This window comes from Neofelis nebulosa, chromosome 3, assembly GCF_028018385.1.
Source record: "Neofelis nebulosa isolate mNeoNeb1 chromosome 3, mNeoNeb1.pri, whole genome shotgun sequence".
NCBI classification, from domain to species: Eukaryota; Metazoa; Chordata; class Mammalia; order Carnivora; family Felidae; genus Neofelis; species Neofelis nebulosa.
Window position 1 is genome coordinate 119,367,345 of NC_080784.1, and position 27,953 is coordinate 119,395,297.

At 35.8% G+C, this 27,953-nt stretch overlaps 1 long non-coding RNA gene across 1 annotated transcript; it reads right to left on the minus strand.

Moving 5' to 3' along the window:
• Nucleotides 1–546: 546 nt before the first annotated feature.
• LOC131507245 (uncharacterized) lies at nt 547–27,456 on the minus strand. The gene is made up of 3 exons (XR_009259408.1): nt 27,383–27,456; nt 25,983–26,102; nt 547–604 (listed from the first exon to the last, which is right to left on the minus strand). It is a non-coding gene; the product is annotated as an uncharacterized LOC131507245 (long non-coding RNA).
• Nucleotides 27,457–27,953: the final 497 nt, after the last annotated feature.

Sequence of the window (27,953 nt, forward strand, 5' to 3'; positions counted from 1 at the left end):
CTCAATATGAAGGTTAAAATAAAACTCTGCAGGACAGGGAGATGTGTGTGTGACCTAACCATATGTTAACTAAACTTATTATGGTGATTATTTTGTAGTATACACAAATATTGATTCATTATATTGTTTACTTGAAACTAGTATAATGTTATATGCCAATTATACCTCTTTAAAACAAAGAATAAAACTCCACAGGACTGGGAAATGTGGTGTGTGCATGGCCTGAACTGTATCTGAGAACAGACACAGACACATTTTTCTTTCTTTCTTTCTTTCTTTTTGACACATTACTAATATTCACTAGAATTGATGACACCAATCTTCACCTATGATGAAACAAATCCAAATTAACCATGTTCAAACAGGACAACCCTTAGTAGTAGCTAAGAATTAGAGTGTTTGACTCTAATTCTGTAAATATTTGTGCAAAAATCATATACAAATGTATATGTGTATGTAGAATATAACATCGATTTACCTCGGCCTTTGAGGAGTTTTTGGGCTTAAGGAAGAGCTCACCTTCTTCCAGATCTGTTCCTTCAGGAATGAGGAAATGATGGAAGCCCACAGGAAATGTGTAGGGTGTAAGAGCTCGGGGGAGAATCTAGGGGAAAGGAAGGGACTTGATAGAGTTGTCAAAAAATAATTTCTCCATTTTTCACCTCAGTTAATATACTCCTCTTGCACTTCAACACCCTCAGAACATTTTTTTTCTCTGTTATCCTCAAATATGGTTGTGTCCCTAATAATTATTGAGGGAAGCTTTTCCCAGCAGCAACTCCTAGGTAATCCACTGGTCTTGCAATGGTGAGTTAAAGGAAGAAGTCAGGAGATTGCCCTCACTTGGTTGGGCTTAGTTTGCCATGATGTTACTTTTTGTTGAGGCAAATGAGGTGGTGAGAGATTTTTTTAAAATGTTTTCCCAGATATTGTATGATTTCAATCATATATGGAATTTGAGAAATTATGTAACAGATGAACATAGAGGAAGGGAAGGAAAAATAAGATAAAAACAGAGAGGGAGGCAAATCATAAGAGACTCTTAAATACAGAGAACAAACTGAGGGTTGATGGGAGTAGGGGTGGGTTAAATGGGTGAGAGGCATTAAGAAGGGCACTTTTTGGGATGAGCACTGGATGTCATGTAAGAGATGAATCACTGGGTTCTACTCCTGAAGCTAAGAATACACTGGATGGTAACAAACTTGAGAACTAAAAAAAAGTGTTTTCCCTAGTCTTGAAATGTATATAAGGACATTATAGATGCAAATAGAGACACTGGATTGCCATAGTTCTTGTCCTTTCTTTACAATACAAGGACACTTTTGCAAGGAGAGGAGAGTGCTGTCACCTACTGAACTGCTTCACAAGGAGAAGGCAGAAAAAAAAGGTAAGAGAAAATGTGTTTACTTCAAACTAAACTGAACCTTCTTTCTTGGATGATGCTTAGATGTGCCTTGATAATTTTTGTTTACCACAGCATCTCTATAAAATATGACATGAATCTCAAAGATTTCATCTTTTCAGTAGGAATTACAGTGAACACATATGCTCTTGCCTTGAGCAATCTCAGGCATTTGTGGAAAAGAAACTGTTTTTGCTTTAATCCCATAAAGTATTTGAGAAATATTATTTTATTTTTCCCTGAATTTCATTCCATTTTTTCCCCTAAGCCTCCCTTAAAATCTTATAGCTAAGCCAATGTCCGTGCTTTTCTCTGTTGGAATCCCTCCTTCATCTACCCAACCCCTTAAACTGTAGTAACTCTCTCTTTCTTCCCCATCAACATTGCCACTTCATGGACTGGTGGCCCTGTAATTGTCCTTTTAAAAGTTGCTCAGATGGTTCTGTGAAACCTTCTCTGCCTGTCCCAGAAGAGTTAGGTGCCTCATCATTTGTGCTTTCAAAGTACCTTGGAAACCCTTCCATTACCACCTATCTGATTGCACTGTGGTTATCTGCTCACATCTATTTCTCCCACTGGACTGTGATATCCCTCAGGGCATGACTGTGCCTTTGTCAACTCTGTATCCCTATTGTCCAACCTAGTACCTTGCCACTCAACAAATGTTTGATCAATGTATGAATCAAGAGTAGGAAAGAAGAGAGGAAAGCAGAGAGCAACATGAAAGAATTAAAGCAAGCATATAAAGGATGGCATTAAAGGCTGTCTGCTGTCCTACTCCCTGTCCCCACATCCCCTGGGGAAGACATTGGGCAGTATCAATGTGGATAACAGGAGTCGACTTTGAAGAGGTAGCTAAAACTGGTCAACAGGATGCACTAAAGCAAGTAAAGTCATGATCTGGTGGATTCAGCTAGGAGGAAGTTGTTGTCACGTACCTGTGTGATAAAGGACTAGTGATTTTAAAATCACTTAAGTGTGCTTGTAATTTACAGACACGGTAGTAATCTGCAATAAGCAATAATAACAATGATGAGTTCCAATATATAAAGTACCTACAATGTGGTATATGTCTATTGTGCTAGGCATTTTTCTATATTACAGATAAGGATCTCATGAACCTTGTATCATTTTCACAATTTTAATATGAAGAAAAAGAAGCTATGAACTTTTTAGTACTTCTATCTAGACCACACAACTTTTAAGTGTTAGAACAGCCCAACCTGGCTCCATCAGTTGAAGCCAGAATCAACTTTTGCCAGAGATCCACCCCAGGAAAAGTTTGTAGAAACCAATTAAATCATTACCTATGCAACAGGGGTGGATTCCTCTGATGTATGATCAAGTAAGGCTCCAGTTGATTCTGAGTTGCTGGACTCCTATGATTTGCTACCTTTTTGCCAGAAGAATTTCAGAAAGTCCTTAATCATTTTTTGACAGTGCTTCATTAGACCTTGGCCAAATGCTACATTTTGCCAGAATAACCAAGCTTGCAGCAGTTTTGGAGCTTTAGCCTACAGGAGCATTAATACAAGTTTCCTGAGTTTTATTTAGAAGCTTACAGAGGAAAAATGCCTCATGCCTTACATTCTCCTTTCTTTGGCCAAGGTCCATATGAAAGTCTTTGCTGATTGTTCCCTTAAGGTACACTCAGTCTAGGACTATCATCCAATTCTTCGCAGATTCATTATCCCACTTCTTATCTCCTCCCAACCATTTTCTTTCCTTCCTCTGATACCTCTGAATCATGGTAAACACAACTTCCCACCTGTCCAGCTTTTTCATAGAAGGTTCCTCCTATCTTCTATTTTATCTGAAAGTGGAATCTCCCTTAAAGACACACATTTTTTTCCCCTGCACTCATCCATGGGGGCAAGCAGTTGATTGTTTTCTGTCTGGATGGCTGCAGGTGAGGGCTGCCTTGTCTTATAAGTTCCAAACACTACAACTCAGCTAGGACCCTTCAGGCTTTATTTGCAATTCTCTGCTCCTACTGACTAATCGTCACTGTTTTATTTTTATTTGTGTAGTCTCCTTTAAAGGCAGGGACACTTTCATTCCTGCAACTTCTCTTCAGCAATCAGCTGTTCTATAGAAAGTCAGCATTTTCCACAAATAATAAAAATAATGGCAAAATCCTTCTCTCTCGAGTCTCTTTCCTTTTCTCCTACTGCTTCCTCCCCACTGACTTCTGCTCATAACTGATTTAGTTGTATCACACTGTACTTACTATTTCAAATCGTTTTTTTGCTAGTTATTTTAGCCTCATGCATTCAGAACATTTAAGACTAAAATTTCCCTTAAGTTTCTACTTTGCACTGCATCTCAAAGTTTGATATAAAATATTTTCATTGTTCAGTTCAAAATTATTATTTGTTATAATTTCTTCTTTGATCAATGAATTTTTAGAAGTATTATTTTTATTTTAAAATATATCTTTGCTCTGGTTTGTAGCAATTCGACTGTAGGCAGAGTCCACATCCTACATGATCTATATTCTTTGAAATTAGTGGAGGATTATCTAGTATTTGCCTCTCCTGTACCTTTAAAATATGGTTCATGTGTGCCTGAAAAGAATGGGAATGTTCCAGTTACAGACCCAGGATTCTATATATGTCCTCAAATCAAGTTTGTTGTATTCTTTGTCAACAAGTTTTTGTGTTGCTTTACCTAAGAATAATATGGAGAGGTGTGTTGAAACCTCTCCCGATGGTGGTGAGGCATCTGCTTCTTTCTGTGGTTCTGGTTGTGTGTGTGTGTGTGTGTGTGTGTGTGTGTACGTGCGCAATTTTTAAGCTATTTTATAAGCCCCAAGTTTTGAATACATTGGTCTTCTTAATGTTCAATCTTTTATCAAGGTGTAACCCTCGTCTTTTTAATCTCTACTAATTCTTTCTTTGGCATAAAATTGGAATAGATCCCATAGTGTTATTTGGGCTGATATTTCCTTAGTATCTCTTTTGCATCCTTTTACTTTCAACCTTTTAACAGCTTACATTTTAGGTGTGTCTCTTTGGAAACAGCATAAGACTAGATTTATTCCCCACGCTGAAAATCCTTCTCTCCTTTGAAAGGAAGTCAGTTCAACCAGTTTTATGTTTGCTGATATTTGGATATGTTTCTACTATCTTATTCTGTGTTTTCTTGTTGTCTTGCTTTTCAATGCTTTTTTTCCCCCTTGGTTTATTAAGGTTTGTTTTCTCATTCCATTTTTCTCCTCTACCTCTTTAGAATAATAATATATATTTAAAAAAATGTTTATTTATTTTTGAGAGAGAGGAGGAGAGAGTGAGTGCAAGCATGTGAGTGGGAGAGGGGCAGAGGAGGGAGGAAAGGATCTGAAGAGGCCTCTGCACTGACAGGAGTGAGCCTGATGCAGGGTTTGAACTCACAGACTGTGAGATCATGACCTGAGCCGAAGTGAGACACTCAACCAACTGAGCCACCCAGGTGCCTGAATAAAATATATTTTTATTTCCTTATTAGTTATTCTTGATATTTTAACATTTATGCTTAACAAGGATTCATCTATCTTAACCCACGCCTGAAGAACATTAGGACTTCAGAACACTTTGAGATCACCTTTCATTGTTTAGATGCTATTGTGGTCCAGTATCTCATCTTTCCCTTAAAAAGACTTGTAAATGAAATATTTTTATTTTTTGTAAGGTGTAATTCTCTCCTAACTGATCACCCTACTCCCACTCTACCATCCCTAAGGTTCTATTCACAACAGAGCAGCCAAAGAATCCTTTGTCTTAAAACAAAAACAAACACAAACAAAAAACTTCACTTTTATTAAAATGTATAATATGCATGCATATAGACCAGACCTTATGTGTACAGGTTGATGAAATTGCAAAATGAATACATGCGTACCACTATCCACCTCAAGAAGTGAAAAATAACCAGTATCCCAGAAGCATCTGTTGTGTCCTCTTCCAATCATGAGATCTTTCCTTCTCCTTTATGAGAGCCACTAGACTGATGTGTAACACCATAGTTTGCTTCATTTTGAATTTCATGTAAATGAAAACATGCAATGCATATTATTTTGTGTCTAGCTGTTTCCACTCAACATTATCCTTATGAGACTCAGCCATGTTGTCCCATGTAACAGCCACCCATTCATTTCCATTGCTGTGTAGTATTTCACTGTATGAACATACCAGAATATATCCATTCTACTCATTTTTTGAAAAAATAAATGTTTATTCTTTTTTTTTTTTTTGAGAGAGAGAGAGAGAGAGAAACAGAGAGAGAGAGAGAGAGAGAGACGGGAGGGGACAGAAGATCTGAAGCAGGCTCTGCACTGACAGCAGTGAGCCTGACGCAGGGCTCAAATTCACAAACCATGAGATCATGACCTGAGCTGAAGTCAGACACTCAACCAACTGAGCCACCCAGGCACCCCATAACCATTCTACTATTGATGGACACTGGGCTTGTTTCCAGCTTTTTGCTGTATTTAATAATGTTACCAAGCACATTATTGTATAAATCTTTTGGAGCACATATGTATACAAATCTGTATGACATGGTATATCCCTAGAAGTGGAATTATTGCAAAATACAGCATCTATAGGGTTATTTTAAGAAGAAGCTGTTAAATCATTTTTCAAAGTATTTGTAACAATTTAATTTTATGCTGCTGATGAATATCAGTGTATGGATTCCCATCGTTCCACATCCTCAATAGTACTTCCTCCTAATTTTTAATTTTGCGATAATTTTAGATTTACACAGGAGTTGCAAAAGTGTGACAGAGGATGCCTGTATCTAATAACTAAAGGAGAGTCTGGGTAACATCATGCCGAATCCTCATATGTTTGTCAAAGCTAAGAAATGAACATTGGAATAATACTAGTAATTAGACTACACATCTTACTCAGATTTCACTAGTCCTTTAAACGTCCTCCTTTGTTTCAGGATCCAATCCAGGATCCCACAATGTGATTAGTTATCATGTCTCCTTAGTCTCTTCTACCTGATGACTTCGTCTTTCATGACTTTAACATATTTAAAAGGTACTGGTGGATATATATGTAGAATATTCTTTTATTTATGTTTGTCAGATGTGCTCTCATGATTAGATCAAGATTATGCATTTTTGGAAAGAATGCTACAGGGGTGATGTATCCTTCTCAGTGCATCAAGTCAGGAAGTAAATGATGTTGATATCCATGACTTGTGATGCTGATCGTGACCATTTGGTTAAAGTGGTGTATGCCAGTATTTCTACTGTAAGCTTGTTATTTTCCCCCTGTGTGATTAATAAATATTTGGAGGAATATACTTTGAGAATCTGTAAATATCCTGTTTCTGATTAAATTTTTATCACTACTTTTAGGATCCACAGGTGAATCCTGCCTGCATCAATTATTACCATGCAGTTCCAATGGTGACTTTTCTATTCTCCTCAGTTATTAATTATAGTTCTTCTGTAAGGAAACATTATACCTTTTAACTCATTTATTCACATTTTTATTTATATCAGCATGGACTCACGGATATTCATTTTATTTCTGAGATATAACCCAATACTATTATTATTTATTTTGTCCCTAATGTTGTTCTGATTATAGCAATAGGAGCCAATGGGAGGATACACCCTCATTCTTAAACATTTTTTTGCATTAATTTGCTAATAATTTTTACCTTCCTAATACCAGATGCTTCAGGTTCCTCTTGTATATTTCCTGCCCTATCCTTGGAAACAACCTCTTCTCCAAGGACCTCTGGTTGCTTTGGTTGAAGAATAGTATTTAGAAACCAAGAAATCCAGATACCAGTTGTGCTCAATGCCATGGGACTGCCACTGCTTCTAATACTTTTCAGTGGATAGAGCTATTTCTAGTACATGTATGTATACTAACTTAGGTGTAGACATACATCTTTGTTAACTGTCTAGCATCTACCTCTGTATTCTGTGCCTCTCTATGGATCTGTCTTAAATCCATGATTCCATACTGATAGATGTGACTTCCGCACTCCAGTGTTCATGCTATCCTTCTCTTTTTCTTTATTTGTAATTTATTTCTTTGGAAATTAGCAACCTGGCTCTCATCTTCAAAATATGTACTTATTTGTTCAAGCCTAATATACAAGTACTCTAATTACATAAATTCTAAACATACTCTTGTGAATGGTATATTTAACAACTAGACCATAGTTTTTGCACAGATCTTTTATTTTAGCCTTTATGGTATTGCTCAAAATACTTTTTGTCCAAGTTTCTTAGGACAACTTTCTTTCCCACATCTTTCAGTGCGGCTGTGTAATTTATGTTTAATAAAGTTCATGTCATTGTTACAGTTGGCATTCCTTCTTGAGTTTCCCCAACATCCTAGTTGATCTTTAAAATTCGCATATAATAAAACTCACTCTTTTTGGTATACAGTTCCATGAGTTTTGGACAAAGACATAGAGTCAGACATCCATCAACAGATTTTCTTACAGAAGAGTTCCATCACCCCCAAGATTCTCTCATGTTGCTTCTTCATAATTAATGTGCTGTACCTTCCTATTCCCAACTTACCTATTTTCTATGTGTATATTTTTGCTTTTCCGGAGTATTATATAAGCGACATCATGCTGTTTATAGTCTTTGGGATCTGGTTTCTTTCATTTAGTAAAATGTAAGATCCACTTATGCTACATGTTTGTTCCTTTTTTATTGCTGATCGGTATTCCATTGTATGGATGTACCACGTTCTGTTTCTTTATTTACCATTTGAAGGACATATGGATAATTATGAAAAAAGAAATTGCTCTAAATATCTATGTACAGGTTTTGGCATGAAACTCAGTTTCCATTTCTTTTGAGCTAATAACTAGAAGTGAGATTGCTGGGTCATATGGTACATATATGTTTAAGTTTATGAGAAACTGCCGAGCTATCTTCTGGAGTGCTGTACTGTTTTTAATTCCCATCAGCAATGTATGAGAGCTCCAGATGTTTTGCATCTTTGTCAAAACTTGGTAGTGCTATTCCGCCCCCCCCCCACCTTTTAAGAAGAATGGGTAGTATCACACAGTTTTAATTTGCATTTACCTAATTAACTATCTCTTAATGTGTTTATTTGCCATTCATATATTCTTTTTGGTGAAGTGCCTGTTCGAATCTTTTGCCAATTTGTTTTATTGGGTTGTTTGTTTTATTACTGTTGTGTTTGGAGAATTTGTTTTATAGTCTGAATACAAGTTCTTCGTCAGAAATGTGATTTGCAAGTGTTTTCTCCTTGTCAGTGGTTCTTCTTTTCATTCTTTTAACTGTGTATTTACCAGAGCAAAAAATTTCAATATAGACAAAGTTTAATTTATCAATATTTCTTTTACACATTGCGCTTTTGGTGTTGAATCTAAAAACTCATCAACAAACCCAAAATCATTCAGATCTTTTCTTATATTTTCTTCTAGACGTTTTATTATTTTGTATTTGCATCTGGGTCAATGATCTGTTTTGCATTAATTTTCACGTAAGGTATGAGATACAAGATTGCCTGTTGATTTTCAATTATTCTAGCACCAATTTGTCGATAAGATTAACCTTACTTACTTACTTCACTGAATTGCCTTTACATATTTGTCACAAACCAATTGTCTGTATTTGTAAGGGCCTGTTTCCAAGCTATTTTGTTCCATTGATCTATATGTCTATCCTTCACCAACAGCACACTTCTTTGATTAATGTAATTTTATGGTAAGTCCTGAAATTAGGTAGTGTGATTCCTAGAGTTTAGTTCTTTTTCGGAATAGTTCAGCTGTTCTAGTTCCTTTAGAATCAATGTGGCATCTAAAAAAAAGTCTGCTAGAATTTTAATTTATACTGTGTTTAATCCATGGATTAAATTGGAGAGAATTAATAATATTCACTCTTCTAACACATGAATATAGCATATCTATACATTTATTTGTATTTATTTATTTCATCAGTATTATATAATTTTTAACATACAGACATTCAGATTATGTTTTTAGATTTATATCTAAATATTTTATTTTTCAGTGCTATTGTAAATGGAATTAAAAATTTCAAACTCATTGCAAGCTTACAAAAATAAAATTGATTTTTGTATATTGACCTTGTATCCTGCAACTTCATTAAGCTCATTTGCTAGTATGTTTTGTATAGATTTTTGAGAAAGACAGATTTTATTTCATCTTTTCAAGCTGTATGTTGCTCATTTTTTTCCTTGCCTTATTGCATTAGGTAAGACTTCTAGTCTGATATTGAATAGAAGTGATAAGTGAAGACATTCCTTGCCGTGTTCTAGATCTTAAGGAGAATACATTAAGTTTTTCATCCTTATCTATCGTGGTAGCTTCTGTTTTTTTCAAGACACCCTTTTACAGGTTGAGGAATTTTCTGATTCCTAGTTTGCTGAGACTTTTATCACAAATGAATGTTGAAATTTATCAGCAAGTTTTTCTCTATTAAGATGATCATATGGTTTTTCTTATTTAGTCTGTTAATATGGTGAATTATATTGTTTGATTTTTGAATATTGTACCAGGCTTGCATTTCTGGAAAAGCATACCCACTTGGTCTTGATTTATTAATTTTTTTTTATATTTACTGGATTTAATTTGCTAATATTTTGCTGATGATGTTTGAGTCTTCATTCAGAAGGTATATTGATCTATAGTTTTCTTTTCCTGTAATGCCTGCTCAATTTTAGAATTAGGGTATGCTTGCCTCATAAAATGAGTTGTGACTTGTTATCTCCTGTTTTATTTTCTGGAAGAAATTGTACAGAATTGTTTCAATTTGTTCCCCAAATATGTAATAGAATTCAACAGTAAAAAAAAATTCTGAGCCTTGCTTGTTTTGGAAGATTTTTAACTACCAATTCAATTTAATAGATACAGGTTATTTATTCTTCTTAAGTGAGATTTGGTAGTTTGTGTCTTTAAAGAAATTGGCCCATTTCATCTATGTTTTTGAATGTATACATACAGATTGTTTCTAGTATTCTCTTATTATACTGTTCAGTCTCTAGAGTCTGTAGTGATATCACCTCTTTTATTCCTGATATTTATAATTTGTATTTTCTTTCTCCTCCCTCCCTCCCTCTCTTTCTTCGTCTCTCTCTTTATTTATTAGTCTAGTTAGAGGTTTATCAATTTTAGTGATTTTTCAAAGTACCAATTTCTATTTTTATCTTTTTTTCTATTTTTGGTTTTTAATTTCATTGATTTCCACTATTTTTATTATTTACTTGCTTCTGCTTAATTTGTGTTCATCTTGCTCTTCTTTTTCTAATTTCTTAAAGGGGAAACCTAAGTTATTGATGGAGAACATTCTACTTAACTAATATAGCATTTAACACTATAAATTTCTCTGTAAATATTGCTTTAGCTGTATCCTACACATTTTGCTATGTTGTATTTTCATTTTCACTCAGTTTGAAATATTTTATTTTTAAAAACTTCATTTATTTATTTTGAGAGAGAGAGAGAGAGAGAGAGTGTATGCGTGTGCGTGCACATGAGTGGGGGAGGGGAAGAGAGAGAATCCTAAGCAGGCTCTGTGTGGCATCAGTGCAGGCACTGACATGGGGCTTGATCTCATAAACTGTGGGATTATGACCTGAGCTGAAACCCAAGAGCTGACCGTTCAACTGACTGAGCCACCCAGGTGCCCTAGTTCAAAATACTTTCCAATTTCCGTAGAAATTTCCTCTTTGACATAACATGAGTTATGTAGAAGTGTATTGTTTAATTTTCAAAGACTTGAGAATTTTCTATAGGTCTTTCTGTTTTTGATCACTTTAATTATATTACCTGAGAAGTACTTTGTATGAAATTTCAATGTGAAATTGAAAAAAATATGTTCATATTCACATTTGTATCTGTAATATAGTGTTATTGTTGGTAGAGTGCTGAGGACACTCAAAATTCCATCACTAGACAATCTTCTAGTCTCATTTTTATTTAAAAAAACATTAATGTTTATTCATTTTTGAGAGACCGAGACAGAGAGTGAGTTGGAGAGGGGCAGAGAGAGAGAGGGAGATGCAGAATCCAAAGCAGTCTTCAGGCTCTGAGCTGTCAGCACACAGCCAGATGCAGGGCTCAGACCCACAAAGTGCGAGATCATGACTTGAGTCAAAGTTGGACACTCAATGGACTGAGCCACCTAGGCGCCCAAGTCTTATTCTTATTCAAACTCCTGACTATAACTGTGATATACATTTTAAGAATTCTGTCTGCAGCATAGATACCTATTTTTATGTCTAGGCTTTTGTATGCACTCAAATATTTATTGTACTTTTGGAGGCTACAAAGACTCTGAAATCAATAGGCCCTCAAATAATTTAAAATAAACCCATTCTTCCTAATTGGGTGAGTATTATTTTCATAATCTACCCAGTTGCCCAACTGAGACATGTGGCTCATTCTTGACTTCTTCTTTATCTCCCATTCCAATAATCAAATCAAATAATAATAATCAAATAATAATCAAATAATAATAATAATCAAATCTTGTCAATTTTCTTCTCATTTTCATAAAACATCCTTATTTTTTACCCTAATCTTTCCAGTAGTATCCTAATTTGTCCTTTTTTCTCCTGATTTGAATATCATCTACTTTAGTCCCCATAACTGTATTGATCTGTTTGAAATATGAATTTAACAATTGCCACTTGCCAATTTTTCCTTAAATTTTTCTATGACTTTTAATTGCCTTAAAGATATTATAACAAACATGCACATACCTTAGCCTGGTCCAGCTGGTTGCTTGTAATCTAACTTCTCTCTGCTGTATCTCATTTTACTGCCACTCTTCCATTCTTCCTGCACCTTACATTTGACCACACTGAACTGTTAGCAAAATATCTCCTGTCCTTCTCTGAAATCTTTTCATCTCTTATGCATTACATTTGCTCCAGAAATTTATGTTTAATCAGTTAATGTATCACATTATAATCATTTGCTATTTGTATATTTCCCCTATTAGATTATGAGATCTTTTAGGGTAGGAAATGTAATTTCATCATCTACACAATCCCTTCCTGTACCCAGTGGAGTGTCTGACTTATAATAAATACTTAATAAATCTTGTTTTGAATGAATGGCTAAATGAATGATTTATTGAATGAAAGAAGAAGCAATTGAGGCCAGACTGGAAACTGTGTATTCTACTTCTAACACACTGCTATTTTATGTATGTATGTATGTATGTATGTATGTATGTATGTTAGCAGAACAATAGTTACCTACTGCCTTATGTGCCATTTCAGTAAAGGACAGGTCTTATTTAAATGAGTAAAACAATGTTTGCTCTTTGACTTTACTTTTTTTTTTTTTTACATTTTTGGTTATGGAAGGAACTGTTACAATGTCTTAGATAAATATTCCACAGAGATATTCAGTTCTAGTATTTTTAAAGGATATAACTGATAGCTAAATGCATGCTTTTCACTTGCTCCCACAGGAACTTGATTGCCACTTTTATGCCATCTCATGGTATCACGTTATCTTGCTACACCACACTCTCATCAGTTTCTCTTTTCTCTAACTGGCAGAGCTTAATGTTATCCATAACTCATGAACTCCCTCCAGTTTATTCATAAAAGGTTAAATAAAAATGGTCCCAGTCTAGGTTAAATAACAAAATTCTTTAACTGAGTATTACAAAATACTCTTTATTTTGTAAATCTTAACTAAATGTCTTTTTTTTTTAATTTTTTTAAATCTTTATTCATTTTTGAGAGAGGAGTAGGGGAGGGCCAGAGAAAGAGGGAGATACAGAAATGGAAGCAGGCTCCAGGCTCTGAGCTATCAACACAGAGCCTGATGCGGGGCTTGAACTCATGAACTGTGAGATCATGACCTGAGCTGAAGTAGGACACTTAACTGACTGAGCCACCCAGGCGCCCCAATCTCAACTAATTTCTAATCTGTACAATAATACTCCAAATCTTCAGTGCTAAGCTTTGCCAAAAATATTTTGAATATTTAGCTACATTAAATTCAATGTTTTTTCCTTGTATAAGCATATTTTCAGCCTCACACATCTTTAAGGCATTAGCCAAAATGCAAATTGCCATATAGACATTGAATTGATGTGGCATGGTGAAGCTGTTGGTATTACCACATAGATGCCATAGATTGCTTAAAAAGTACAATGAAGTGTGGTACTTGGGTATCCTGTTAAGAAATTTAGATGATGAGGGGCACCTGGGTAGCTCAGTTGCTTAAGCATCCGACTTCAGCCCAGGTCATGATCTCACAACTTGTGAGTTCAAGCCCTGCGTCAGGCTCTGTACTGACAGTTCAGAGCCTGAAGCCTGCTTCCTATTCTGTGTCTCCCTCTTTCGCTGCCCCTACCTTTCTCTCTGCCCCTCCCCTGCTCCTGTTCTGTCTGTCCTGTCTCAAAAATGAATAAACGTTAAAAACTTTAAAAAAAATTTTTAGATGATGATTTTGTGCTATAAAAGTTTTGAAATACTGCCTCTTTAGGTCTGTTGGCAAGGATGAATTATGGTGGTTTGTAAAGCATCAAGGCAACCCATTAAGTAAGCATGGGCATTAGCACATAGTAAAGTCTTAATAGATGCAAAGATGCAAGCCTTTATAATTATTTTTTGCTCAAATTTATTCTTCAGGAAGCTGTAAAAATGAATGCATTAATTGCTATAAAATTCTTACTAATCCTAGAAAATAGAAAAATGAGATTTTGCAGTTATTGTTCTTGTTAATGATATATTTGTTTTGGTTCCTGGATTATGTTCTCTAATATCAAAGAATTATTTGGTCTCAAAAAGACTGTTGTGGAGGTCCTGCTCAGGGCTTTCCTATTTATTTCTAACAGCAACTCAACATTTGCAGCAAAAATTATCAGAAAGATGAGAGTTAAATACTAACTATTATGATTTTATTGTTTTCTTATTGAAAAGAGAATAGTGTGCATAATGACCCCTTTCTTGAATGAGGAGGATAAATGGAATGCCATTCATAATGGCACATTTCCTCTTAGGGATTAAGTTAATTTCTTCTTCAAAATGTCCCTCTGCACCATCTCATGGTCTTTTCCGAATTTCAGATGCTCATTCACAGAATAGGGCGATATTCTGCATGGAGTAATAAAAACGAAATGTAACAAAGATGGAAAATCAGATCTGGCATTTAGGAGACAGTTTTAATATGCCACAAATTCTCACATCCTAAGACCGTTGCAGAGTTAATAGACTTATTGTATGTCCTGTGGAACCATGGTACAGAAATAACTGATAAGGAAACAAATTAGCTAAATCATAGTTAAGACACTGCTTTTGTAGTGATTGATTAAAATTTGGTTCACGGAGTATTATTTGTGACTGACGCAAAACAAGGAGTCAAACCAATTAAGGTCATTAAAGAGCCCAGAGAACTTTACTCCAAAAATCATGTTTGCGTATGCTTTCAACTGAAAGTAATTGTTTTCTGTTCACCTGAATTTTCCACTTCACTCACCCTATTCCTTGAACAGAAAACCTCAGAGTGCTTCCTCATTATTAATCTTGATTTGCTTTCTCTCCCTCCTGTCCTGCTTCGCTATCTGCTCTCCTCACTGCACCCCCACACCCAGCACATCTTTTTAGAAGCAGCTTTATTTAATTATCAGTTTAGCACCTTCTCTTAAGATGGTCATCTGCTGAGAAAGCCATCACCTCCCCAGCTCTGCTTCCCTTTACCGGAGGGAATCACTTTCACAGATATTCTGCAACAATAGGATGACAAGTGATAATCCTGGTTCTGACCCTTCAAACTATATCCCCCACCTCTTTTCTCCACTAAACGTGTAATTCACGTGCATTAGCCTCTGTTAAAAGAAATGCAGTACACCAGGACCCAGTAGCCCCACTGTCCTTTGCAGGGGTCGGGGAACAATGAAGTGCTTCAGTCAGTGCTGGCACCACTTTTTTTTTTTTTTTTTTTTTTAAATTTTTTTTTTCAACGTTTTTTTTTTATTTATTTTTGGGACAGAGAGAGACACAGCATGAACGGGGGAGGGGCAGAGAGAGAGGGAGACACAGAATCGGAAACAGGCTCCAGGCTCCGAGCCATCAGCCCAGAGCCTGACGCGGGGCTCGAACTCACGGACCGCGAGATCGTGACCTGGCTGAAGTCGGACGCTTAACCGACTGCGCCACCCAGGCGCCCCTAAAGGGGACATTGTCAAACAAAAAAGGTAACCAGTACAAATGTCCAGGATATTCAGGAGTGTTAAAAAGATAGCAGAGGACAGTTGGAGGGAAGTAGGGCTCTTCAGTACGGAAATGAGATTTCAGAGAAGTCACATGCGCTGCTTTTCAATGCCTGAAGGGATTAAATTTAATCTGCATTTCCTTAGAGGGCCAGGCCAAGTCAGTAGGTGAAGATTACGTGGAGATTACTGTAACTCAATGTAAAGAAGCAAATCTTATTGACTCTACTTCTACATCATATTCTGATCTTTCCACTTCTCTTTTCTGGTCCAAGGCACCATCATCCCTCACACCAAGTGCTTCACTAATCCACCATCTGGTCTCCCTGCTTCCACTTTTTTTTTTTTTTTTTTTTTTTTTAATGCCTCTCCAATCCATCCTCTACAGAGCAGCCAGAGAGATCATTTTTAAAACCTAAATCAGGTTGTGCACACCCTGCCTCTCTCTAGTGTTCTCTTACTTAGCATAAAATCCAAGTTCCTTTTCATTGCCTACAAGCCCCTGAATGATCCAGTCCCTGCCCTATCTATCCTCTTTCCTGCTGCTCCGTGTGTTCCAGTCATACTGGCCATCAATCTTCTCTAGGAACCTGCCAACACTCCTTCCCAGCTTCAGAACTTTGCATTGGCTATTGCCCCTGAAGGAACACTCAGCCCCCTCAGACTCCCCATCACTGACTCCTTCTTGCTATTCAGCATCAACCCAAATGCCGCATTCTAAGAGAGACTGTACCTTGCTACTCACACTAAGGGAAATTTCTCTTGTCTTTGTAATATATCTTTATTTTTCCCTATAACCCTTATCACTCTTTGAAATCATCCATGCTATTTATTTTTGTGTTTTCTAACTGTAGCATTAGATTCATGATAGCAGAACTTTGTTTAAATCCCTACTACAGTTGATGCTCGAACAACATAGAGGTTAGGGACACCCACCCCCCCACCCCCCATGAAGTCAAAAATTCATGTATAACTTTTGACTCCCCCAAAACTTAACTACTAATAGCTTATTGTTGACCAGAAGCCTTACCAATAACATACATCGTGAGCATTTTTTTTCTATATTATATGTATTATACACTATATTCTTATACTAAAGTAAGCTAAAGAAAATGTTATTAAGAAAATCAAAAGTAAGAGAAAAAAATGTATGGTCCTATACTGTAGCTGTCGAAAAAAACCCCACATATAAATGGACCCATGCATTTCAACCTTGTGTGGTTCAAAGGGTATATCCACCATGTGTAGGGCAATGTCTGACCCATGACAGAATCACTAAAACTTTGTTAGATTTGGTTACCTCTCCAGCCCCTTATATTCTAAAATTCTATGATTCTAGATCTCAGTATTCTTAATTTCATTATGTCCAGAAACAAGTTCAATGTGGCTTATTTCTTAGGTGAATACTTATTTACATTTAAATATTGTATCTACAGCACATTATATCTACCATATGATGGAACAGTAGTTAATATGATCCTCAGACTGTGAATTTCTAACTAGATTCTGTCAAGCAGCATTGTGCTAGTTTTTTAGACTTTTTATTTTAAATATCTGTATTTACAAACTGGGGATACTAACAGTAACCCCTCGTCATGTGTTTAGTTGAATAAGTGAGGACATGTGTGCATAGTATTTAACACAGTGCCTGACAAATGCGAGGCTCTAAATTAGCCATTAGGAATAGTAGTGGTTTTAATGTTTTTACACAATTGTGCAACTGTCAATCATGTCCTTTTATACGAGGATAAGTCAATACCAAGGTGAATTGAATAATGGCCAAGAATTTAAGTATGCCTTTAAAGTTGTTTAGTCCAGAAAACGAAATGTATACCATTTTTCATTGTTGCCCTTTCCAAACTTACATGTTTATTTTGACAAGTGATAAGCTTTCTGATTACTTCAGAGGGAGAGGGAAAAAAGAGATTTGATAAAAGAGTATTTCCATCTTTTAACCGTTACATAACTCAGGAATGTTCTCAACTGTACTCATATTGTATATATATTATATGCATTGTAGGCTGTTTCACTTTTATGTGTTTTATGATAGAAAAGGTAAAAAGAAATTACATTGATGTTCAATATGAAAGTAAAATGATTTTAAAATATCAGTATGTAATCAACATTATTCAGCAAAAGAAACAAACTCTACATGTTCTTATCTGCATTTGTAAGAGCATATAGAAGTCAGTATGATAGACACATAATTATGCATATCTACTAGCTGTTACAATTCACCTTAAGTATTAATTCTTCTCCTTTCATATGAATAATTCATATGAATAATTAGAATTAGTTTTTTTTTAGAATAGCTTTACTTTAAGTTTTTTTAAGAATTTTTGAGAACTAGCACATTTCTAAGGACTAAATACCCTTGATCTATGCTTTTTGATCATGATTCAATGAGATTGTTTTTCTTTCAATTTATCTTTTTACAGCATATAAAATAGCCAGCCCACAGTTTGTATTTCATGACCGCCCCCAACTCTTGTCAAGGAATGACAAAATTGCAGTCCTGTCAAAACATATTAGCAACTGTGGACAATCTTTGGGTACCTATAGTTTTCATGCATATTCATATCCTTAATATTATAAATATAATGCTTGGTTAAAAGGTGTATTGATCTGATCCTATTTAGAAATGCCCTCTCCTTTTAGGAATAAATGATTATTCAATTACTCTGTACGCTGTATTTCTTTATCATCTTAAGTATGATTTTCTTAGCAAGGTAAATTTTCTCTGACTTGTGAGAGAAGCAAATTGGAAAGCTAAATTATTTTCAATAGAAACTCAAGGAAACATGCTTGCAGGAATTCCAACTGTTAGAAGAAAACCATGTATGGATTGATTGTCTAACTAGGGTACTAATTTCTCTACACATATTTATCATTAATCTATGAACCTAGCTACTCATTTTCGCATCTGGGTACACATAGTGGTTATTGGTACAGAATCAGGTATGCCACCAAACGTACTCATTTAGCACAAAGTAAATATACCGTGTCCACCGCTTTCGTTCAGTTCTCAGCAACAAAAGCTTAAGTCAAGTAGGCATTTTCCTAAATCTAATGAAACCACCATCAAAACAGAATGACAAAGTGCCAGCTGTCTCCTGTTCAGCTTTTGGGGGCTTTATTTATTGACTGAGTGGCTTGTGTCTCTTCAAGGCCCCCATTCACTTTTCTAAAGCCTTGACCACAGACCACTCAATTGCTTGGATGTTACATTTTCAGCAGGCAGTGGCTATTTAAATATAATCTACCAAAAGTCCAATTTTCTGACACAAGCTACAGTGTATCAGTAAATAGATACCCCTCCCAGAACTCACCCTAGGGGAAGCAATTCTTATGCTCAGGGAGTTATAACAACATCTGAAAAATGTGACAGGGAGAGCAGAATATGCCTACATATTAGTTGTTTAAGCTTTGACTTAGTAAAAGTTTTATGTTGAGGATACTCACGAACCATGCTTTACATACAACATAATACCCACCCTAAAGATATATTGCCAGGGAATGATTCTCCTAGTAGAGGATATTGTATGTATCATGATCCAGCCACATCTGAAAGTTTTCCGTGTATGTGAGGGAATTTGACAGTGACACCTACCACTCTTAATAGACTGGAAGCTCTTGATGATATGACTGCTAGGAGAGTGCTCCTTTCTTCTTCTTGGCTTCAGAGGCATTGCTCCTTTGTCTGTAGACTCCCTTTGGAGTATCTATATTTGGAAAACTGGCAAGAATTTAGGATACAGTTAACTTGGGGTTACAGGCTTAGGGATAAGAAACTGAAGTATTCTGTGAGTTGATGAAGTGAGTCCATAGGGGATATATACCCTGGTCTCTTATACTAAGAAAGAAGTATGCAATTGGGCACTGGCATTTCTTCTAACCCTAGGATCTCAGTAATGTCACTTCAACTTCTCAAGCCAGGTAATAAGAGCTGTGGGATTGGAAGAGAATAGATGAACCCACAGAGAGAAACAAAAGGATAAGCACTACAGTGGATGCTAAGCCCTCAGGAGAAACTTTGAGACTTTTATCTTGATTTTAAAACAATAACATTTACTGTTTGCCAAAAAGACAACTTACTGTGCCTAAAATATTGTAAGAAAGACATAAATTTGTATGCTGATCAATGCAAAGGTATACAAGTAACAGCATCAACAAATTCATGGGGGACAGGCAGATAAAATGGAAAGTGGATAGAAGTGGCATTATGACAATGTCATCCGTGATAAAAAATATATAAAAAAGTACTTTTTGTTTTCATTCAGTTAAACATTTGTCATTTGCTACTGAATTTCAGTAAAGAGGTGCAGCTTAGAATGATGAAGCAAGGTAAGGCAACTGGCCGTAGTTACATGCTCCAAATTGGGTGAATAGACACAGATGGCATCAAATACCACTGACATGTTGAATAATATTTGAGACATCTGTGTGATTAATCATGACTCCCTTCTCCACCAGTGTGTTATTAGAAATAAGGCTTATTTTATTTCTAAAAGACAGCTATCCAAATGGAGATTATAATTATCTATGGACAGTCACATAGAATGTCTGATGCACAACAGAAGAAAAGTAATGGTACATTCAACTAACTGTAAATCTGTGAGTAGATGTGTAAGCACGGAATATGACACCTTGGAAACACAAAAACAGATCATGCAGAAATAGTGCAGTCAAGTGTAGGGGTGGAGTAATTGGAATGACATATCATACCGGCATTACTAAAAAGCTGGGTAGCAAGCAGTAGTAACCACTGTGGGCAGCAGCTGATTTACAAAAGGATGCGCACATAATGGTAAGGGACACACTGGTGCCCACAGAGGTACTACATTGAAGGATAATGTCCAGGATCCAAATCTGAGCTCCATGATGCTAACCAATCCTCTTCTAGGATTTCTGGTGCCTGGTTCTGGAAGGATATTTGCGTATCACTTTGTGATGAAAGTTTCTGGAGTATTTCTGTCTGTTGTTTTGAGCATATTAATACACATACCAAAAAAAGGGGGGGCCCCTTTTAGTGATTATCATTATCGATTAGAATCATCAAATATTCATAGAGAGTGCAATTCTGAACATTCTGTCAAATTGTTTGAATAGATCTGCCACTGCCTTCTATATATCTTGCTACAGGACTCAGTGTCCGAGGGTGGAAGGGTGGGAGACATTGGGAGGGGGTCAATGAAACCAGTGAGAGTTCTGGGTTAGACTGGAACTGAATTGGTTAGCAAGAGCAAAATAAGAAAAGATAATTGATATATATTGAATGCATGTTATGTACTAGACACTTGTTCATGTGCTTTATATATTATATCTCATTAAATAAGAAAGCCATCATGGGATGCCTGGGTGGCTCAGTTGGTTGAGCATCTGGCTCTTGATTTCAGCTTGGGTCATGTTCCCAGGGTTGTGGGATTGAGCCCCACATGGGGCTCCGTGGTGAGTGTGAGTCCTGTTTGGGATTCTTTCTCTCTCTTCCTCTGCCTCTCTCACTCACTCATGTTCTCTTTCTCTAAATAGTAATGATGATGATGATGATGATGATGATGATAATGATGATGATAATACCACCATTCTTACCCTTTATCATTCAACCCTTTAACACTACTCAAAAAGCTGTTTTCAAGTATCACCTGATAATGTCATTTTTTCCTCTATGCTGAAAGTCCCTGGATTTTTTTTGCCTGTCATTTTGAGCATGTAAAAAAAAAAAAAAAAAAGGATTTTAATGACCATCATCATCAATTATCCCTTATCAGATATTCAGAATCCAATTCTGATCATTCTGTTAAATTGGTTGAATAGACCTGGCACAGCCCTACAGGCAGTCTTCTTACAAATTTTAATGCTATGCCTTTACTGAATTATTATATGAACTCTAGCAATTTTTTGGTTAGAGTCTTTTGGGTTTTCTATGTAGATTATCATGTCATCTGCAAATAGTGAAAGTTTGACTTGTTCCTTGGTGATCTCACTGCCTTTTATTTCTTTTTGTTGTCTGATTTCTGAGGCTAGGATTATGTGAAAGTGGACATCCCTATCTTGTTCCTGACTAGAGGAGAAGCTCTCAGTTTTTCCCCATTGAGGATGATATTAGCTGTGTTTTGTTGTTGTTGTTGTTGATTTGTTTTGTTTTGTTTTGTTTTTGTAAAGGGCCTTTATGATGTTGAGGTATGTTCCCTCTATCACTACTTTGTTGAGGGTTTTTATCAAGAATGGATGCTATACTTCATCAATTGCTTTTTCTACATCTATTGAAAGGATCATGTGGTTCTTATTCTTTCTTTTATTAAATAAATGTGGTGTATCAATATTAATTGATTTTTGAATACTGAACCACCCTGCAACCCAGGAATAAATCCCACTTGATCATGCTGAATGATTCTTTTAATGTGCTGTTGGATTCTATTTACAAAATCAACCTACAGAAATCTGTGTACTTCTATTCACCGATGGTGAGAAAGAGAAATCAAGGACTCGATCCCATTCACAACTGCATGAAAAACCATAAGACAGTTTGGAATAAACCTAACCAAAAAGGTAAAAGACTTGTACCCTGAAAACTGTAAAATACTTATGAAAGAAATTGAAGATGACAGAAAGAAATGGAAAAACATTCTATGCTCGTAGATTGGAAGAACAAATGCTGTTAAAATGTCGATACTATCCAAAGCAATCTATACATTTAATGCAATGCCTATCAAAATACCACCAGCATTTTTCACAGAGCCAGAACAAACCAATCTTAAAATTTGTGTGGAACTATAAAAGACCCTAAATAGCCAATGAAATACTGAAAAAGAAAAGCAAAGGGAGGGATTACAATTTTGGACTTCAAGTTATATTACAAAGCTGTAGTGATCAAGACAGTATGGTACTGGTACATAAATAGACACATAGATCAGTGTAACAGAATAGAAAACTTAGAAATAGATCCATAACTATATGGTCAACTAATCTTTGACACAGCAGGAAAGAATATCCAATGGAAAAAAGGCTGGTGTTGGGAAAACTGGACAGAAACATGCAGAAGAATGAAACTGGACCACATCCTTACACTATACACAAAAATAATTCAAAATTGATGAAAGATTTAAATGTGAAACAGGAAACCATCAAAATCGTAGAGGAGAACACAGGCAGTAACCTCTTTGACAACGGTTGTGGCAACTTCTTACTAGATACGTCTCCTGAGATGAGGGAAACAAAAGCAAAAATGAACTATTGGGACTTCGTCAGAATTAAAAGCTTCTGTACAATGAAGGAAGCAATCAACAAAACTAAAAGGCAACCTTTGGAATGGGAGAAGATATTTGTAAATAACGTATTGGATAAAGGATTAGTATCCAAAATATATAAAGAACTTAGCAAACTCAACACCCAAAAGACAAATAACCCAGTTAAAAAAATAGGTAGAAGAAATGAATAGACATTTTTCCAAAGAAGACATTCAGATGGCTAACAGACACATGAAAAGATGCTCAACATTGCTTGTTATCAGGGAAATAAAATCAAAACTACAGTGACAAACTACCTCATACCAGTAAGAATGGCTAAAATTAACACAGGAAACAAAAGATATTGGTGATCATGTGAGGAAGTGGAACCCTCTTGCACTGATGGTGGGAATGCAAACTGGTGCAGCCTCTCTGGAAAATAATATGGAGATTCCTCAAGAGTTAAAAATAGAACTACCCTACGATTCAGCAATTGCACTACTAGATATTTATCCAAAAGATACAAAAATACTGATACAAAAGGATACATACACCTGATTTTATCAACAATAGCCAAAAGTTCATTGACTAATGAATGGATAAAAAAGTTGTGCATATGCATATGCATACACACACACACACACACACACACACACACACACACACACACACTGGAATATTACCCAGCCATAAAAAAGAATGAAATCTTGCTATTTGCAATAATGTGGATGGAGCTAGAAATTATTATGCTAAATAAAATAAGTCAGAGACAGACAAATAGCATATGATTTCACTCCTATGTGGAATTTATGAAACAAAACAAATGAACATGAAGGGGAGGGAGAGAGAGCAAACAATAAAAGAGACTATTAACTATAGAGAACAAACTGAGTGTTGCTAGAGGGGAGATGGGTGTGTGAATGAGTTAAATAGGTGTTGGGTATTAAGGAGTATACTTGTTGTGATGAGCTCTGGGTGTTGTATGTAAGTGATGAATCACTAAATTTGACACCTGAAACTAGTATTACACTATATATTAACTAACTGGAATTTAAATAAAAAACTTGAAACTACAAAAATAAATAAATGAATGAATAAATGAATACATTTAATTTATACATTTTAATGCTATGCTCTAATTAAGAAAGTAATACATAGTAGCATTAAAAAGTGGAAAATATTGACAAGCAAAAGAAAGCAAAAGTCAGAAACCTCTCAAATTTGACCACATATAATATCTGACCAAATTTGACCAATATGTATGTATTAGTGCATTTCTTTTCATCTTCATGTATACATGCATATTTTAGCATAGTTGAGAACACATGATATATACAGTGCTATGTTCTATTTTTTACTTCACTTTACTTTTAAACAATTTCTTACATTGTTAAGAACCTTATAATTTTGGGGTGCCTGGGTGGCTCCATTTGTTAAGTATCTGACTCTTGGTTTTGGATCAGGTCATGATCTCACAGTTCATGAGATCAAGCCCTGTGTAGGGCTCTGTGCTGCCAGTGTGGAGCCTGCTTGGTATTCTCTTTCTCTCCCTCTTTCTCTGCTCCTCCCCTGGAGCACATGTGCTCTCTCTCAAAATAAGTAAATAAATATTTTTTTTAAAAATAGAACCTCACAATGTTAATGTTTATACAGTAAATCCAATTATTTTTATATACTATAATTTATTTGACTATTCATTAGATCCTTTTTTTTCTAATCCTTTGTTGTTTCAAATAATACTATAGTGAATATCATTTTTCCTTTATTAATTTGTTCATTCACATTTTTATCAAAATGCCTCTATGCATTTTATCAAATGCCTTTGCTGGGCTTTGGAGGTACCAAAACAAATAAATGAGGAACATAGTTTATAAAAATAATTACAATAAAGTATGATAATTGCCAATGTAATTTTAACATAAATATATGCTTATATTTCTGACCATTTATTTACATATATTATATAATAAGGATTATTGGGTCAGTGTGAATAAACATTTTGAAGTCTTTAGATGTGTACTGCCTAACTGCCCTCCAGAATGATTCTATCAATTTACAAATACATTGGTAGTGTGTTATATTACATTACTCACTAAAGCACTATCAGCATATTATTACCATTTGATAAATATTTGCTAATTTAATATTTTAAAATGTTTCGTAATTGACATTTCTTTTTTCCTTATTAGTGAAGTTAAACATATTGTCATATGCTAGTCAGTTATTTCTACATCTTCTCTTTTGAACTTTTAGTCCATTATCTTTCCATATTATCCCATTGGAGCATTAGTGTTTTTCTCATCAAAATGTATATTCTTTTTATAAAGTTTTTTTTTTATCATTTTATGATATAATTTTAGTAAATATTTAGTCTCGATTTGTATGCCCTTCAATTCTGCTTGTATTTATGATACACATTAAATATAAAATTTTAGGGGTGCCTGACTTTGGCTCAGGTCATGATCTCATGGTCTGTGAGTTTGAGCCCCATGTTCGGGCTCTGTGCTAACAGCTCAGAGCCTGGAGTTTGCTTTGGATTCTGTGTCTCCCCCTCTCTCTGCCCCTCCCTAACTCATAGTCTATCTTTCTCTCTCTCACAAATAAACATCAAAAAATAATAAATATATATATATACAATTTTAAACGCTTATGTTGATATTTTGTGACTTATTTCCACATAGAATAATGTATTTTCTCACAAACATGAAGTTGAAGAATACATTTAAGTGTTTCTCTTTCATATACAATTTTTTTTTTCAGTTGTAGAAACAGTTTCTCATCTGGATCACTGTAAGATACAGAGGATTTACTGGCTGGTACTGGAATGGTTCAAGGTAGGTCAGATCAAAGGGAGCTCTGGCAAGTCCCTGGTTCTAGCATCTCCCTCTGGTGGAATTCCCATTATCTCTGTATACATTGCCCCTTATAACTTGGCCTTGTGGTGATCGTATATGGCTCTGACTTACATTAGTCTCTCTAAATACGTATTTTTAATATCAGAACTTTTTGCTGACTGGTTGAGGCTCTCTGTGTTTTCCTTTTCAGTTTCCAAAGGGCATGACCCAGTTTATCTTTCTATACCAAATCTCAACCTGGATTATAGGTCAGTATATGGATTGGCTGTTCTTGTGTTGGGGACTACTCTTAGACCACTCACCTGAGACACATAGGAAGGAGTGGTAGTTCCAGTGAGTCAGGTTGAACAAGGTTTGTCTGTGGGCTGGCCAGTCTCCCTTAGAATGGATTGTGGGTATTGGAAGTCCCATGATTGACATTGCTGTTAAGAAACAGTTGCAGGTAAGAAGGTGATTGATGTGATTCAGGAGATTATAGTAGAGATTCTCAGCTCTGCTGCCAACCAGCCCTGGGTCCTTGTACAGATCCCTTAACCTTTCTTAAAGCACAGTCCACTCATCTGAAAAGTGTGACAGTTGTAGAGTCTTTAAAGTTCATTTCAATTCAAAAACATCTATACTTCTTTTTTGCAGTATTTGACCATCCGAAAAAAAAAAAAGAAAGAAGTGAAGTAGTTTTCTCTATTTTGTGAACCTATCAGCTTTGATGAAAAATCAGGGAGAATCATCATCACTTAGTTGTGAACAGAATGAAGCAACATATTTGAGAACAGTTAAGTCTGATATAGTTCAGAGCAGTGATATCCAGGAGGAACAAGTATGCAAAGTTGACAGTCCTCGGTTGATTAGAAGGTAGTTCAGTTAATAATGTATTGTGAGCAACATCTATTTTTTTTTTATTGGTTATTTCTTTTGGTCTCAATAATAAAACTTACCAAACTCCAGAAAGGAACAATAGCACAAAATGTTCCTCAAACTACCAAACCTACCACTTAAATATACAATCAATAATGTCAACAGAAAAACTTTGCAGAGCAAGTTTGGTATCTGGGAGAGTGATTAATGCTGTCTTTTTTTTTTTTAACATTTATTCATTTTTGAGACAGAGCATGAACGGGGGAAGGTCAGAGAGAGAGGGAGACACAGAATCTGAAACAGGCTCCAGGCTCTGAGCTGTCAGCACAGAGCCCGACGCGGGGCTGGAACTCACAGACCGCGAGATCATGACCTGAGCCAAAGTCAGACGTCCAACCGACTGAGCCACCCAGGCGTCCCTGCTCACTGTCTTAAAAACAACCCCCACCTCTCAGTAACTTAGCAAAATTAAGTTTTTCTTTCTATATCATAATACAGTTTGGATATTTGATGTGTGGGCTTTTGTATAGTTATTAAAGGATCATGGCTCTTGTCATCTAAGGCACTGCTGTTTTCTAGGCTTTCTTGAAATTTATCTAAAGGTTTCTTTACCTGGGGTGCCTGGGTGGCTCAGTTGGTTAACCATCCAACTTCATCTCAGGTCACGATCCTGCGGTTCATGGGTTCCACCCCCGTGTTGGGCTCTGTGCTGACAGAGCCTGGAGCCTGTTTCAGATTCTGTGTCTCCCTCTCTCTCTGCCCCTATCCTGCTCAAGCTCTGTCTCTCTCTGTCTCAAAAATAGATACACATTAAAAAAATTTTTTATTAAAAAAAAGGTTTTTTTACCTTAGTTTGCAGGGAGCAAAGAGTGAGAGGGACTCTTGATTGGTCCTAGAAGAGGTATAGATTTCTTCTACCCATGTTGTTGCAACAGAACCTAGGAACATAGCCCTCCCATGATTGCCAGGGAGTCTGGGAAGTGAAGTCTTTCTGTGTGCCAGGAGCAGGAAGCGGGATTAATAACATCCAGTCAGTCTTTGCTACAATGGGCTAAAATGTGAAATATAAGTTTCTATCTCATGGCTACACCAATAATAATAAAATTGTCCAAAAGTGTTCTTCATAGAAACTGAATATAAATTTTCATGTAGAGTAAAAAATCTTTTACTCAGATAGTTTTAAGCAATTCTTATGAATCATGAAAAGATGTTAATGAAGTTTGCATCAAGTGATTACATTTACAGCACATTTTGACACTAGTTTTCCAAAAATAAATTTTTTCATAGATTCTTCACAATTGAATTTTAGATCTCTGGCAAATTGATGAAAGGTGACTGCTGATGACATTGGCACTGTCTAGGAGAAAGGGTGTTTTAACAAGGGTAGAGATACATGTCATAATAAAGGACTCAGTAGG